At 38.3% G+C, this 14,637-nt stretch overlaps 2 long non-coding RNA genes across 5 annotated transcripts; both read right to left on the bottom strand.

The window, feature by feature from the left end:
• Positions 1 to 5,226: 5,226 nt before the first annotated feature.
• Positions 5,227 to 8,581, bottom strand: LOC116374370 (uncharacterized). Its single transcript, XR_004210237.1, has 2 exons — positions 6,346 to 8,581; positions 5,227 to 5,904 (listed from the first exon to the last, which is right to left on the bottom strand). It is a non-coding gene; the product is annotated as an uncharacterized LOC116374370 (long non-coding RNA).
• Positions 8,582 to 8,758: 177 nt separating this feature from the next.
• LOC109892578 (uncharacterized) lies at positions 8,759 to 14,637 on the bottom strand. Of its 4 annotated transcripts, XR_004210235.1 has the most exons (8): positions 13,536 to 14,637; positions 12,535 to 13,384; positions 12,230 to 12,392; positions 11,954 to 12,096; positions 10,683 to 10,790; positions 10,098 to 10,549; positions 9,863 to 9,999; positions 8,759 to 9,656 (listed from the first exon to the last, which is right to left on the bottom strand). It is a non-coding gene; the product is annotated as an uncharacterized LOC109892578 (long non-coding RNA). The 4 variants fall into 4 exon arrangements; XR_004210236.1 differs by having other exon boundaries at positions 9,863 to 10,549; positions 12,230 to 12,404; XR_004210234.1 differs by having other exon boundaries at positions 9,863 to 10,554.

Below are 14,637 nucleotides of genomic sequence, written 5' to 3'. Positions count from 1 at the left end.
GTTGTGTCACTGAGTTATCATAATGCTTCAGAAAATGTACATTTTCCCAGGGGCATTGGAAGACAATGTAAGTAACCTAAATTATGTCCCTCTAACTGCCCTGAATGCCCCTGCTGGTCCTGCAACTATTGTATGATGTAATCATTTGCCTATGAACCAGAGTTATATTGTTAGCACTAAGGCGGTGTGCCCTAGCAGGAAGTCCACTGTGTGCAGCTCACCCTGCAATAACATAAATCACATGAGCATGTCTACTTCTGCTTTGCTTCCAAGTAAAGCAATGAAAACAATCAAGCATCCCAGAAAAGTTCTGAAAATAGACCATGTTAACATACAGTTGATGTCGGAAGTTTACATACACTTAGGTTGGAGTCATTAAAACTCATTTTTCAACCACTCCACAAATTTCTTGTTAACAAACTACAGTTTTGGCAAGTTGGTTAGGAAATCTACTTTGTGCATGACACAATAATTTTTCCAAAAATTGTTTACAGACAGATTATTTCACTTATAATTCACTGTATCACAATTCCAGTAGGTTTGAAGTTTACATACACTAAGTTGACTGTGCCTTTTAACAGAAAATTATGTTATGGCTTTAGAAGCTTCTGATAGGCTAATTGACATAATTTGAGTCAATTGGAGTGCGGATGAATTTCAAGGCCTACCTTCAATTTCAGTGCCCCTTTGCTTGACATCATGGTAAAATCAAAAGAAATCAGCCAAGACCCCAGAAAAAAATTGTGGAACAAGTCTGGTTCATCCTTGGGAGCAATTTCCAAACACCTGAATGTACCACGTTCATCTGTTCAAACAATAGTATGCAAGTATAAACACCATGGGACCACGCAGCCGTCATACCGCTCAGGAAGGAGACGCCTTCTGTCTCCTAGAGATGAACGTACTTTGGTGCGAAAAGTGCAAATCAATCCCAGAACAACAGCAAAGGACCTTGTGAAGATGCTGGAGGAAACAGGTACAAAGTATCTATATCCACAGTAAAACGAGTCCTATATCGACATAACCTGAAAGGCCGCTCAGTAAGAAAGAAGCCACTGCTCCAAAACTGCCATAAAAAAGCCAGACTACGGTTTTCAACTGCACGTGGGGACAAAGATCGTACTTTTTGGAGAAATGTCCTCTGGTCTGATGAAACAAAAAAATAACTGTTTGGCCATAATGACCACCATTATGTTTGGAGGAAAAAGGGGAGGCTTGCAAGCTGTAGAACACTATTCCAACCATGAAGCACGGGGTGGCAGCATCATGTTGTGGGGGTGCTTTGCTGCAGGAGGGACTGGTGCACTTCAAAAATAGCTGGCATCATGAGGGAGTACAATTATGTGGATATATTGAAGCAACATCTCAAGACATCAGTCAGGAAGTTAAATCTTGGTTGCAAATGGGTCTTCCAAATGGACAATGACCCCAAGCATACTTCCAAAGTTGTGGCAAAATGGCTTAAGGACAACAAAATTAAGGTATTGGAGTGGCCATCACAAAGCCCTGACCTCAATCCTATAGAAAATATGTGGGCAGAACTGAAAAAGTGTGTGCGAGCAAGGAGGCCTACAAACCTGACTCAGTTACACAAGCTCTGTCAGGAGGAATGGGCCAACATTCACCCAACTTATTGTGGGAAGCTTGTGGAAGGCTACCCGAAACATTTGCCCCAAGTTAAACAATTTAAAGGCAATGCTACCAAATACTAATTGAGTGTATGTAAACTTCTGACCCACTGGGACTGTGATGAAAAAAATAAAAGCTGAAATAAATCATTCTCTCAACTATTATTCTGACATTTCACATTTCACATGGTGACCTAAGACAGGGAATTTTTACTAGGATTAAATGTCAGGAATTGTGAAAAAACTGAGTTTAAATGTATTTGGCTAAGGTGTATGTAGACTTCCGACTTCAACTGTATGTAGCCTAAGAAAGACGGTTCATGAAATCAAAAATGTACTAGTAACAGATGACATTCATATTCTGACAATCTCTGAAACTCACTTAGATAATACCTTTGATGATAGTGGTAGCAATAAGTTTATAACATCTACAGAAAATATAGAAATGCCAAAGGTGGAGGTGTTTATATTCAGAACCACATTCCTGTGAAGCTTAGAAAGGATCTCATGTTAAATACTGTTGAAGTGATATGGTTATAGATTCATCTGCCTCACCTAAAGCCTATTCTAGTGGGAAGCTGCTATTCCAAGTGCTATCAGTCAGTATCTGGATAACATGTGTGACATTTTTGATAATGTATGCGATATCAATAGAGAGGTACATTTTCTGGGTGATTTAAATATTGACTGGCTTTCATCAGGCTGCCCATTCAAGAGAAAACTTTAAACTGTAACCAGTGCCTGCAACCTGGTTCAGGTTATTAGTCAATCTACCAGCGTAGTTACAAACAGCACAGGAATGAAATTATCAACATGTATTGATCACATCTTTACTAATGCTGCAGAAATTAGCTTTAAAGCAGTATCCAAATCCAGCGCATGTAGTGATCACAATATAGTAGCCATATCTAGGAAAACCAAAGTTCCTAAGCCTGGGCCTAATATAGTGTATAAGAGGTCATAGAATACGTTTTGTAGTGATTTCCTATGTTGTTGCTGTAAAGAATATTTGTTGGTCTGTGGTGTGTAATGAAGAGCAACCAAACGCTGCACTTAACACATTTATAAAATTGCTTATTCCAGTTACTAATAAGCAGTGGTATTAAGTACTTCAGTAAAAATACTTTAAAATACTACTTAAGTCTGTACTTTACGATTTATATTTTTGACAACTTATAATCCACTACATTTCTAAAGAACATAATGTACTTTTTACTCCATACATTTTCCCTAACACCCAAAAGTACTCATTACATTTTGAATGCTTAACAGGACAGGAAAATGATCCAATTCACTCACTTATCAAGAGAACATCCTTGGTCATCCCTACTGCCTCTGATCTGGTGGACTCAGTGTGTTGGAGTGTGCCCCTGACTATCCATAAAAGAACATTTAAAAAAGAAAATGGTGCCATCTGGTTTGCCGATAATATAAGGATTTTGAAATAATGTATACTTTTACTCAAGTCGTATTTTACTGGGTGACTTTCATTTTTACTTGAGTCATTCTCTTATCTTTACTTTTACTCAAGTTTGGCAATTGGGTACTTTTTCCACCACTGCTAATAAGCATGCACCCATTAAGAAAATTACTGTAAAAACTGTCAAATCGCTGTGGGTTGATGAGGAATTGAAAATGTTTATGGTTGAGAGGGATGAGGCTAAAGGAATGGCAAATAAGTCTGGCTGCAGAACCGATTGGTAAACGTACTGCAAATTGAGAAATCATGTGACTAAACTGAATAAAAAGAAGAAACTATACTATGAAACAAAGACAAATGACAGATTGATAGTAAAAAGCTTTGGAGCACCTTAAATGAAATTTTGGGCAGAAAGGCAAACTCTGCTCCAACATTCATTGAATCAGATGGCTCATTCATTACAAAACCCAGTGATATTGCCAATTACTTTAATGATTTTTTTCATTGGCAATATTAGCAAACTTAGGCATGACATGTCAGCAACAAATGCTGACACTACACCAGTATAACTGATCAAATTATGAAAGACAAGCATTGTACATTTTGAATTACCTACCGGGGTCTGACAACTTGGATGGAAAATTACTAAGGATAATAGGGGAAAATATTGACACTCCTCTTTGCCATATCTTCAATCTAAGCCTATTAGAAAATCTGTGCCCGCTGGCATGGTGGGAAGCAAAAGTAATACCGCTACCCAATAATAGTAAAGCCCCCTTTACTGGGTCAAATAGCCTTTGGAAAAAATGGTGTTTGACCAGACACAATGCTATTTCACTGTAAACAAATTGAAGGGACTTTCAGCACGCTTATAAGGAAGGACATTCAACAAGCACAGGACTTACACAAATGACTGATGATTGACTGAGAGAAATTGATATAAAGATTGTGGGAGCTGTTTTGACATTATCTGCTGATGGAAAAACGTATGTGTTATGGCTTTACACCCCCTGCTATATTGTAGATAAAGAGATACCTGTCAAACAGAACACAGAGGGTGTTCTTTAATGGAAGCCTCCAACATAATCCAGGTACAATCAGGAGCTGTCTAAGCCCCTTGCTTTTTCAATCTTTACTAATGACATGCCACTGGCCTTGAGTAAAGCCAGTGTGGCTATGAATGTGGATGACTCAACACTATACACATCAGGTACTACAGTGAGTGAAATCACTGCAACACTTAACAAAGAGCTGTAGTTAGTTTCAGAACGGGTGGCAATTAATAAATTAGTCCCAAATATATATATTTTTAAACTAAGAGCATTGTATTTGGGAACACACTAAATGTATTGGGTAAATGACATTTCATGTAATATTTTTAACTGTAAGTAAATGTCTTAATGTTGCTGGACCCCAGGAAGAGTAGCTGCTTCATTGGCAGCAGCTAATAGGGATCCTTAATACAAATAAATACAAAACATTTTGGGACTATATCAACAATGGACTAATGAAACAAAAAACTAAAGTTTTCCTTTTTCTCCAGATACTCAAACCCCCAGTTTAAAAAAACTGAAAATTGCCACAAACAATATCTACAAAAATATTTCCAGAATTTACAATAAAATGTGACGGCCTAATCATGTTAACAAAGAACAAATTAATTTCAGACATATTGTGGTCCAATATATTATCCAAAGCCATGTCTGTCATTCTATACACCTTGGTGATGAGAACCTCTTCTTTCTCTCCTCCCAGATGACAGAGGTCAGGGATATACACAAAATGTGTCTTTCAGCTCCACAGCAGTTGAAAAAAATGTATTCTGAATTAACAAAAAAGAAAAACAAGCATACAAAGTAACTGTCCAGTTAAAATCTCACTTTTAAAAGTTGATAAACTGTTAACTCCATACCCAAATAATGTTGTTGACGCATTCTATACTCATATGTGGCCAAAGCATACATTGGAGAAAAAAACTTCTGAAAAACCCCACCTCAACCTTGTATCTCAAACAGACCGCTTCAAAAATGCTTGCCATTTCCTCAGAGGATGATGTCATCCTCCTATGGAGGATGAGCTGACCAATCAGTGGTCTACTCGCATTAATATTTTTAATGACCGCTATACACCCACACCATTCTGTTGTTGGGGTACGACAACACCATTCTAATACAGAAATCTGCTTTTTAACATCCTTTATTACACTTTTTTTGGAAGAAAACTATTCTACTCTTATTGTAATAAATTATAGGTCATATTTCATACAAATCTGGAAACACTGGACAGTTACTTTAAGTTGTAGAAACATTATGCATACAGCCCTCCTGATTACAGTGTCTACATTCTACATAATTAATGAATCAATGCTTAATATTATGTGCAGACAGAATGTACCATGAAAATCATGTTTGATTTGACCCTGCACTGTACCATGTAATCAATACTCAGTCTAACCTCAGGAATGGACAGCACGTTTGCCATAACTGCTCTCTTAAGTGGACTATTGAGTTTTAAAGCTGAAAGCCCCACTTGAAGGTCAACATTAGGAAATTTGATATTGTAAATATGCTTGTGAGCAGGTCATGAACCACGAATAGTTGTCGGCTTGAAAATAGCCAGGGTCTTCCACCTCAGCTAAAAGCAGTGCCCCATGACTGGCTCCAAGGGGTGTGTCTTTATCCTCCCCTCCTGTCCCCCTTTACCAGGTGTGTTACCGGGTTCGGGGAGAGCAGCTTCACTCAGGCTCAGGGGGTCTGCGAGAGGGCAGAGGAAGCCTGCAGACAGGCAAGACAGAAGTGTGTTGTCATGGGGGTCTTGAGGCAGACCTAAGGACCTGCGGTCCCCAGATGGCATCATCTGGTTTATAGAGAGAGAGAGAGAGAGAGAGAGAGACAGAGAGAGAGAGAGAGAGAGACATGGTAGTGTGTGCAGCTCCTGTACTCACAACAATACAGTGAGTATAACATACAAAATTATACATTCATGCATGTCCTATATTAAACAAAGGGAGATGTATAATGAATCAAATCAAACTATTTTAAGTGCATTTAAAATAGTATACAATCAACACATTTTAGAGTAAAACAATGAAAGAAGTAAAAGCAAACAAGCAATAAAATATTAATAAAACAAAAACACTAAGGATGTATAAAACAAAATCCCTGATTAACTCAAGTCAAATGAAAGAAATGCAAATAAATGATGAACATGAGCTCTACATGACCAAATATTGTGGTTTTATAGTATCCTTTGCAGGCTACTGGTGAGAAGGTGTCTGTGGTTTGCTCTAGTATTCACCTGGCAGCATGGAGGTTACTCTGCTGCAGCAGAAGGGTCTTGTCGACAAATCTGAATTTCTGAGAAAGGCAATCTGGGTAAACACAACTAGAATGTAAATGGGTCAATGGCTTGACGTGCATATTTTGGTGTCCGAATGAAATATTTGACAAAAATCAACAACCAATATATACACATTTTATGTTATGAAACTACGTTCTTTCTCTTTTACTTTGTCCTAAAAGAGTTAATGGTTAGATGTGAAAAAATGGTCATTTTTTCATTCTGCGAACCTGTCCCCAAAAAATAATACAATCTTATTAGTGTTAATAAAACATCTTAAATCATAGCAAAACTGTCAAAAGATTATTCTGGCATGATTTTATAATGGTCTACTGCACTACACTTTAATATGGGTAAGACAGTTTAGGCAGAAAGGTTTTAAATACTTTACATACTTTTGTCCGGAAAATTAGCCTTCATGATTATCATTCGTTGCAACTGACATAAAGTCACCATTTTGGATCAAATCACATGATGATATACTAGTGACAATATGTGACATCATTAAGATGCCTGTGAGGCACCCTTTGGTTAAGAAGAAATGTTAGGCATTCGCTCGTAAATGTTTAATAAGTTCACATTTCCACTCCCTGTCAGGTTTTACCCATCCCAGAAAACGCAAAAAAACAATACAAATGTTCAATTATCTGAAAAGCTTGTATATTATTTTGATACTCAAGATGCATACTTAAGGTAAAAGTCAAGTTCTCACATGGGTGCACAAGCAGTTGCCTGTAAAACATGTTTACGTGAGAAAAATCATATGGTACAGCCAAAATTATCATTCATAGTCACCAGAATTTCCAGTTGCACCATATGACTAAACAGTTATACTGAATGATATCAATCTCTTTGTCTTAAGTAATCTATTCATCTATTTAAAAAAAAAATGTACACAGAAATACATAATATTATTTACTTTTAAGTAAAAACCATTTTTTGAAGGATAAGGGTGTTTTATGTCTGTGTTGTACAGTTTTATAGTAGTGCACATCAAGCAGCTAATACTGAAAATATGTGTAAGTAAAAAACGACTATCCTATTAATCTAGATATACATCTTATGTGTGTGCAAAGTGTTGCTACAATTAAGTTTCATTTGCTGAGACGGAGGAGACATCAGAGACATCAAATAGGCCTATCTATCTCCTGGCAACAGTAGAAGAGGGCGACAACTGTTGAGGAGAATGTATACACACATTTTGTGAAAGTGTCTCAACCTGGATCCCTTAAGGACCTGAAAGAGGTCTTCAACCAAAATCTAGATGTTCCAGCAAAGCACCAGTTCAACTGGATCCACCAAGTAGAGAACTGTAGATTTCTGAAGGAAAGTCTCACAGAGGAAGAGGTGCTCGTTCACATAGATTTCTCTGAGAACTTTGCATGTAAATTGGCCACAGAAATCCACTTTGGGGGAAGTAAACAGCAGGCTACGATCCATACAAGTGATGTGTACACATCAGAGGGAAGCCAGTCCTACGCCACCATATCCGACTCCCTTAGACATGATGAGAGAGCAGTATGGGCTCACCTGGAGCCTATCCTAAGAGATGTAAAAAAAAAAAAAGAATCCACAAATCGTGACACATGATGAGTGATGGTCCGGTTACCCAATACAGAAACGAGAAGAATATGTACCTACTCAGCACTCATATATCTACGGATTCAAACAAATCACCTGGAACTTTTCTGAAAAGACCCATGGGAAGGGGTCACTAGATGGCATGGGCAGGGCTGTGAAACGTTGTGCGGACAAACACATTCAACGGGGGGAGGATGTGCAGACTCTCAAGGAGCTATTCAAACTACTTGAGAAGAGTGGATCGAGCATAAAAATTATTTTGGATTGCAGATGTAACTAAATATGACAAAGCCGTGCCCAACATCCTCGCTGGAGTCAAAGGAACCATGAAATTGCACCAGGTCACCTCCACAGAGGCACGGAAAGTAAAACACTGAAGTATCTTGCTTCTGTAGCATACCAAGCATCTGCAACATCTGTTTCAGTCCTGTGGAAGTGAACTTCAATGAAGATCACGATCAGGAGGACACCATCACTGAGGTACAGCAAGATGAAGCTGTGGCCAAGTCAACACTAACTACAAGTCTAAGCAGATTTGTCATTGTCAGCTACGAACACCGCCCCTTTGCAGTGGCACGTATTCATGGACGCAAAGGGAAGCCAGGCTTCCTCAAATATTTGACAAAAAATAAAAAATAAACTATATATATATATATATATATAAATATATAAATATATAAATATATATATATATATATATATATATATATATATATATATATATATATATATATATATATATATATATATATATATATATATATAAAATTGATCTTTCATCTCTGTGTTTTCATAATTTTCCATCAATTCCCAAGTGGCTGAATCTCACTGGAGAAATCATCAGTGTTGGCATTTGGATGGCATTTGCGGTCAACTTGTCTACAAGTAGAGCAATTTCATTCGTTTTTAATCAAATGAGTAATTGATGTAATGTAGAAGAACACTTTCTTATACGTTTTGTATTTTAATGTTTGAATGTCATTACTGTACTTCAAGAACTTTACTATGTATGTATTACATTGATTCTTAACTGTTTTAACATTGTTTGAACAATGTATCATAATGCAGAATTGTAATCATTTTTAGAAGTCCATTGCCATGTTCATGATGAAATGTTTCTGCGTGATAAACATTTGAGTCACATTTTTTGTAATTTATTACGCATTAAAGGCATCATTGTTGTTGAATAAGAAACCATACTGTTTATGGTATGTGTGTGTTTCTGTAAGAGGGAAAGAGATCTGCCTAAAAAAATGACGGTGCAACCAGCATTGATCATTTGGTACTTAATGGTTAAAAACAATAACATTATTATATTGTCTAATAAAATGCAGAGAAGCTCATTCTAATAGAAAAATGCATTTTTTGTCAAATTGTATATGGTTTTAATTTCTCTAACAGAAGTTTCAGTTGACAGTCATTCAAAATGTGGGGTCTTTTTTTAGGAGGTAAATTTAAGTTGCATAAAAAGCGACAAATCCTGAATGTGCATACACATTGTAGGTAACACTCAAGGGAACATAAAAAGTGTTTCGAAATGAATATTTTTCCCTTTTAAAATGTTTTTGAAAACCTTATTCGTCATTGACACAAATATTCTGGCACTTCTCGTCTCTGCTTCAGCCACGAGCAGCTTTCCCACAGTCCGTAACCACTTTCTCTTGGAGCGCCGTCACTCTGTGGAATATCTTAGAAACAAAATATAGTAGGCATATCAGTGTCACTAGCCTTGTTGTAACACCCCTCATTGATGGCAAGCAGTTTTCATGGTTCCAGACAAACAGCATAGTTAATTTCTCAGGCTAGCCATGCATAGTTCATAAAGAGAGGAATAGAAGCTAGGCCACAGATAAATGTTGAGATAGTATGTTCATGTGGCACAGCACTCTTATACCTGATGGACTTTGTTGTCTACCCGCTCTGGTTTGGTCTGGGTTTCTATCTAGTGGACCAACTTCTTCCTCTGATTCAGAATCACTCTTCTCTTCCTGCCCCACTAGCTCCTATTCTGTAAAGCCACGGCCAGCTTCTCTGTGAACAGAACAAGCTCTCATAACCTGAGCTACTGGGTGGGTCCCTGATGGGCATAGAGAACTGATTATGGCAGAGGATAGAAGTTGATTCAGTACCTTTTCTCTTGCATCCTGGCCCGAGTGATGTAGCATTGCTTTATCACTCTAAAAGACTAAATACAATTATTCTAAAACATGCAAGTGACGTCATCATGACAATGTAAAATATACAAATACAATTTCAAATGCCGTAGTAAAGGGGAGTTACAAGTACAATTTTAAATGTTTAGTAATGTTGACAGTCATATAGCCCACCTGTGTTTTGAAACTCACCTCTTCTTGGGTTGTTTTTCCCCCGTCTGCTGAGTGAGCTCTGCACACCAGAGGGCGCTGTTTCCCTGTTTTTCTGTGTTTCAGTTACGTCTACAATTTTCTGATCACCGTGTGGGTTTGGTACAGCCACAACAGTCTCACCCACAGACTGAATCGTATTCTAAACTTGACTTACCAACGGCAAATCATTCCTGTACAGGTAACTGTTTTTTTTGTGTCTTTCAATGTATCCTGTCCTGTTCTTGTAAAAAAAAAACAATGCATCGACTTTAGATAAAGAGAATTAGTGTGTTAAAATAACATGAAATATGTTATATACACTGAGTATAGCAAACATTAGGAACACCTTCCTAATATTGAGTTGCGCACCTCTACAAGGCGTCAAAACCATTCCACAGGGATGCTGGCCCATGTTGACTCCAATGCTTCCCACGGTTGTGTTAAGTTGGCTTGAAGTCCATTGGGTAGTGGATCATTCTTGATAAACATGGGAAATTGTTGAGCGTGAAAACCCAGCAGTGTTGCAGTTCTTGACACAAACCAGTGTGCATGGCACCTACTACCATACCCAGTTCAAAGGCACTTAAATATTTTGTCTTGCCCATTCACCCCCCTGAATGGCACATATCCACAGCACACCACCCTGCAGCACACCACCCTGCAGCACACTGCTGGCTTGCCAGATGCTGTTGGAAGTGGTGTTAGAGGGCCAGTAGGAGGCACCCTTTCCTTTGGTCAAAAAAACACACAAAAAATATCTCAATGCCCCAGGGCAGTGATTAGGGACATTACCCTGAGTAGTATGCCGTCTTTCAGGTGGGACGTTAAATGGGTGTCCTGACTCTCTGTGGTCACTAAAGATCCCATGGCACTTATTGTAAGAGTAGGGGTGTTAACCCTGCTGTCCTGGCTAAATTCCCAATCTGGCCTTCATACCATCATGGCCACCAAATCATCCCTAGCGTCCAATTGGTTCATTTATCTCCCCTGTAACTATTCTCCAGGTAGTTGCTGTAAATGAGAATGTGTTCTCAGTCAACTTACCTGGTAAAATAAGGGTTAAATTAAAATGTCCCAAAGCTTAAAAAAATATATTTTTTACCTCCACTTCATATACATTGATTGAAGTGGATTTAACAAGTGACATCAATAAGGGATCATTGCATTCACCTGGTCAATCTGTCATGGACAGAGCATGTGTTCTTAGTTTTTTGTGTACTCAGTGTATCTAGAGTTAGAGAAATTTATTGACGTGTCACTCCACAATTATACTATAATACAGTTGTTTAAAAAAACAAACACATTGTGGACCACTCAAACTGAGTTGAAACACTAAAAACAATCATAGGCAAACATGGTACAGGCGTAATATATAATGCCTTACATAATCTATACACATTTATGCATAAAGTAGAGCGGCTAAAAGGACAATTAGGCTCTTGTAAAAATAAAGTATCCGTTGGAGGATAAGGTGGTAGGCTTTGGCACAGGCATTTACATTATTGTTACCTGATAAAATGTCACATAATTGGTTATTTTCATCAAGACTGTTAAAATTTAGATTTTGTCCGGACAGCTGACCAAAAGATCCTCCTTAAGTTCATTGTATAACCCACAGTAAAGCAATCAATAAAGCCTACCTGGTCTTACAGTGCCTCCTCTGGCCATGTCACATACTGCACAGCAATGATCTGACCTTGGATTGCCAGCTGCTTGTGCTAACGATAATGCAGACCCTCCATCTCCCTCTTTAGGTCATTTGCAGCAACCAGAAGAACTTGAGCTGGTGGATGGGAAATAAATATGAAAATGATTAAATGGTGATGTATGCTGTGGTTAAAAAACAACAAACATACAAAAAACAGTATTGCATATTATAGACATCTTTCCTTCATGAAAAGGTTCCCCTCACTCACCTGAGCCAACTGCCACTGACTGTGTGAATATCTGAGGGGTGTGAGGGAAGCAATAATGGCCACCAACAACAGTCTTCTTCAGCATAATGCTGTCCTTCAGTCTTGGTCCACTGGTCGAAGCTTCACCCTGGGGTCTGACAGGTAAGGCTGGCCCTTGTGATACCTTGAGGGAAAACTACATCAATCAAGTGAATCAATACATACTAGATTATATTAACATAATGTCGCATTGTGTCCGTCCATATATTATTTTTTAAATAAAACATACTGTTTATCTTTTCTTTGCAAATGACAGCTGCACTTACCGGTATTAAATATATGTGTCTTGCAGCTGCTAGTGAGGTAAGGCAGTGAGTCTTGCTCTTAACACTTTCTCATCTGAGTGCACACCAGGTATGTTACAATGGGATATGGGGAGGGTACAGAGCAGGGAGAAAATAAGTACAATTAGGAGAGTTCTGTTGCCGTTTACCTATGGAATTGTTTGTATTATAGCTACTAACTGTTATAGCTAGTACTACAGTAAAAATATTTGCTTGGGTATATCCCATGGTATATTTCTGGTTGTGAAGAAGCAGAAAGCTCCAAAATAAAAGGACTATTGGATGTTCCACTGCATGGACTCAGCGGTAAATCCACTATTTTTCTGGGCCTGCAAAAGATGGAAAAAAATCATGAGCATTTGTGTTACATTTTCAGAATAAATGACTAGTCCAAGTCTAACGAACACCTCTGACCTGCGGACCCCTTACTCTTTGGCTGGAACCACAGTAAGGAGTGCAGTGGGAGTCCAAAGATTCAGACAGATTTCTACAAGGCCATGCATAGTAAAAACGAAGAGTTTCACAGTATTCAGTGTTCAGACAGAATATTATTTCAAAATGACCAATTGGGAGTGTCTGTCTGGCAATGTATGTTGATTTGCTAAGTTGTGAATCACTAGGTTAGGTTGAGTTCAGTACCTACTGAGTGAAAGCTCTTCATTCTGTGGTTGTCTATGTCAGGTCGAGACCTGTTTGGATTACTCTGCCTGAGGGTGTAGTTTTGGAGGTAGAGCACAGTTCCAACATTCAGTCTCTGGTACCACTCGGGCCACAGCTCATTCTACATGACAAGGGGCATGGTGACACTTTGGTCTGCGACTTCAAAGTAAGTCTGGAGCATGGAGAAATACACAAAGAGTGCCAATCCTGATGAGACACTTCATACAGACAACATTCAAAGAAACGTTAATTATATTGTCAGGGTTGAGTAGAGAAGAGATGGTATATGTGTAAAGTGTTATTATGATATAGATACTACTCACCTGGTTCAGGTAATCACCATTGTAATAACCACAATAGTTAGCAACTGAAATTCTCATTTTACCATCTAGAACCTATACTCTGCTTTCAGGACCCTCATTATTCCAAAGAGACAGGTAATGTTTGTGGCCCATCTGCAGGGGTGCATCACTTTGCAATGCCACAATGTTTCTAAATCCTTCCTTGGTAACCATGGGGAGGGACTCAAAGTCTTTAAGCTTGCGCAAAACATTAGACTTCTTTGAACCATGTTCAATCTTCTCAGTGTAAACACAAACCTGACCAAATAATTTCTCATTGTAAACAAATGAGTACTGGGTAATGTTATTATAAATTCCACTGCGAAGGTTTTTGTGGACCAGATCATTTAAACTACGGTCAGAATGCACGTGGCTTGCCAGACTCACTCCATCAGTCACTGTCGTGTCTTAGCTGTTAAGTTGTTGTTTTGTCAAATATCTATATAGTCAAATAACAGCATCAGTTTTGTCAATTTGAAGTGTATGAGTTTTTGCTGTAAAGAACTGTCCCAAACTAGAGTGTAAGAAATATGTCAAATTAGATGTTTTCTCAACTTCTTCAGGTATGGTTCATTAATGTGCATAACAGACAGTGCACTGGGCGAAATGGGTTTTTAAAAAGTATCTTGGTAGCTATGTAAACACAGTTTTTAAACAGCCATTTGTTGACTACTGTACAGCAGCTGACCACGCAATCAAGGGTTACCGTTAACCATCAACCCAGTGCTAGCTGTATATGTCTTGCCAAATCAAATCTTGCACAAAAACGCGACTGTAGTAACTAACTTTAGCTACGTAGCTAACTCTGCTGTAAGTCAGCCAGATAGCTAGCATGCCAATGTTACTGATATGATATCCGTTCTTCCGGTTTATGACTAGCTAGCTATCTAACGTTGGCTACTTTTTGACTTACGAAAATCACGACAAGTTGTTTGGAAAATTGTAGCTACAGTATACTTTCGGATAGTAGGCCGAATTTATCAGAGTTTAGCTTTTGCTTCGGCGCCAGTGGATTTGAATATAGGAAGCTGTCATTCCACACGTCAACGCTGCAGCACTGACTACGTAGCCTACTACATGCACA

This window comes from Oncorhynchus kisutch, linkage group LG6 (assembly GCF_002021735.2).
Source record: "Oncorhynchus kisutch isolate 150728-3 linkage group LG6, Okis_V2, whole genome shotgun sequence".
In the NCBI taxonomy this organism is placed as follows: Eukaryota; Metazoa; Chordata; class Actinopteri; order Salmoniformes; family Salmonidae; genus Oncorhynchus; species Oncorhynchus kisutch.
This window is presented reverse-complemented; position numbering and strand designations above follow the sequence as displayed.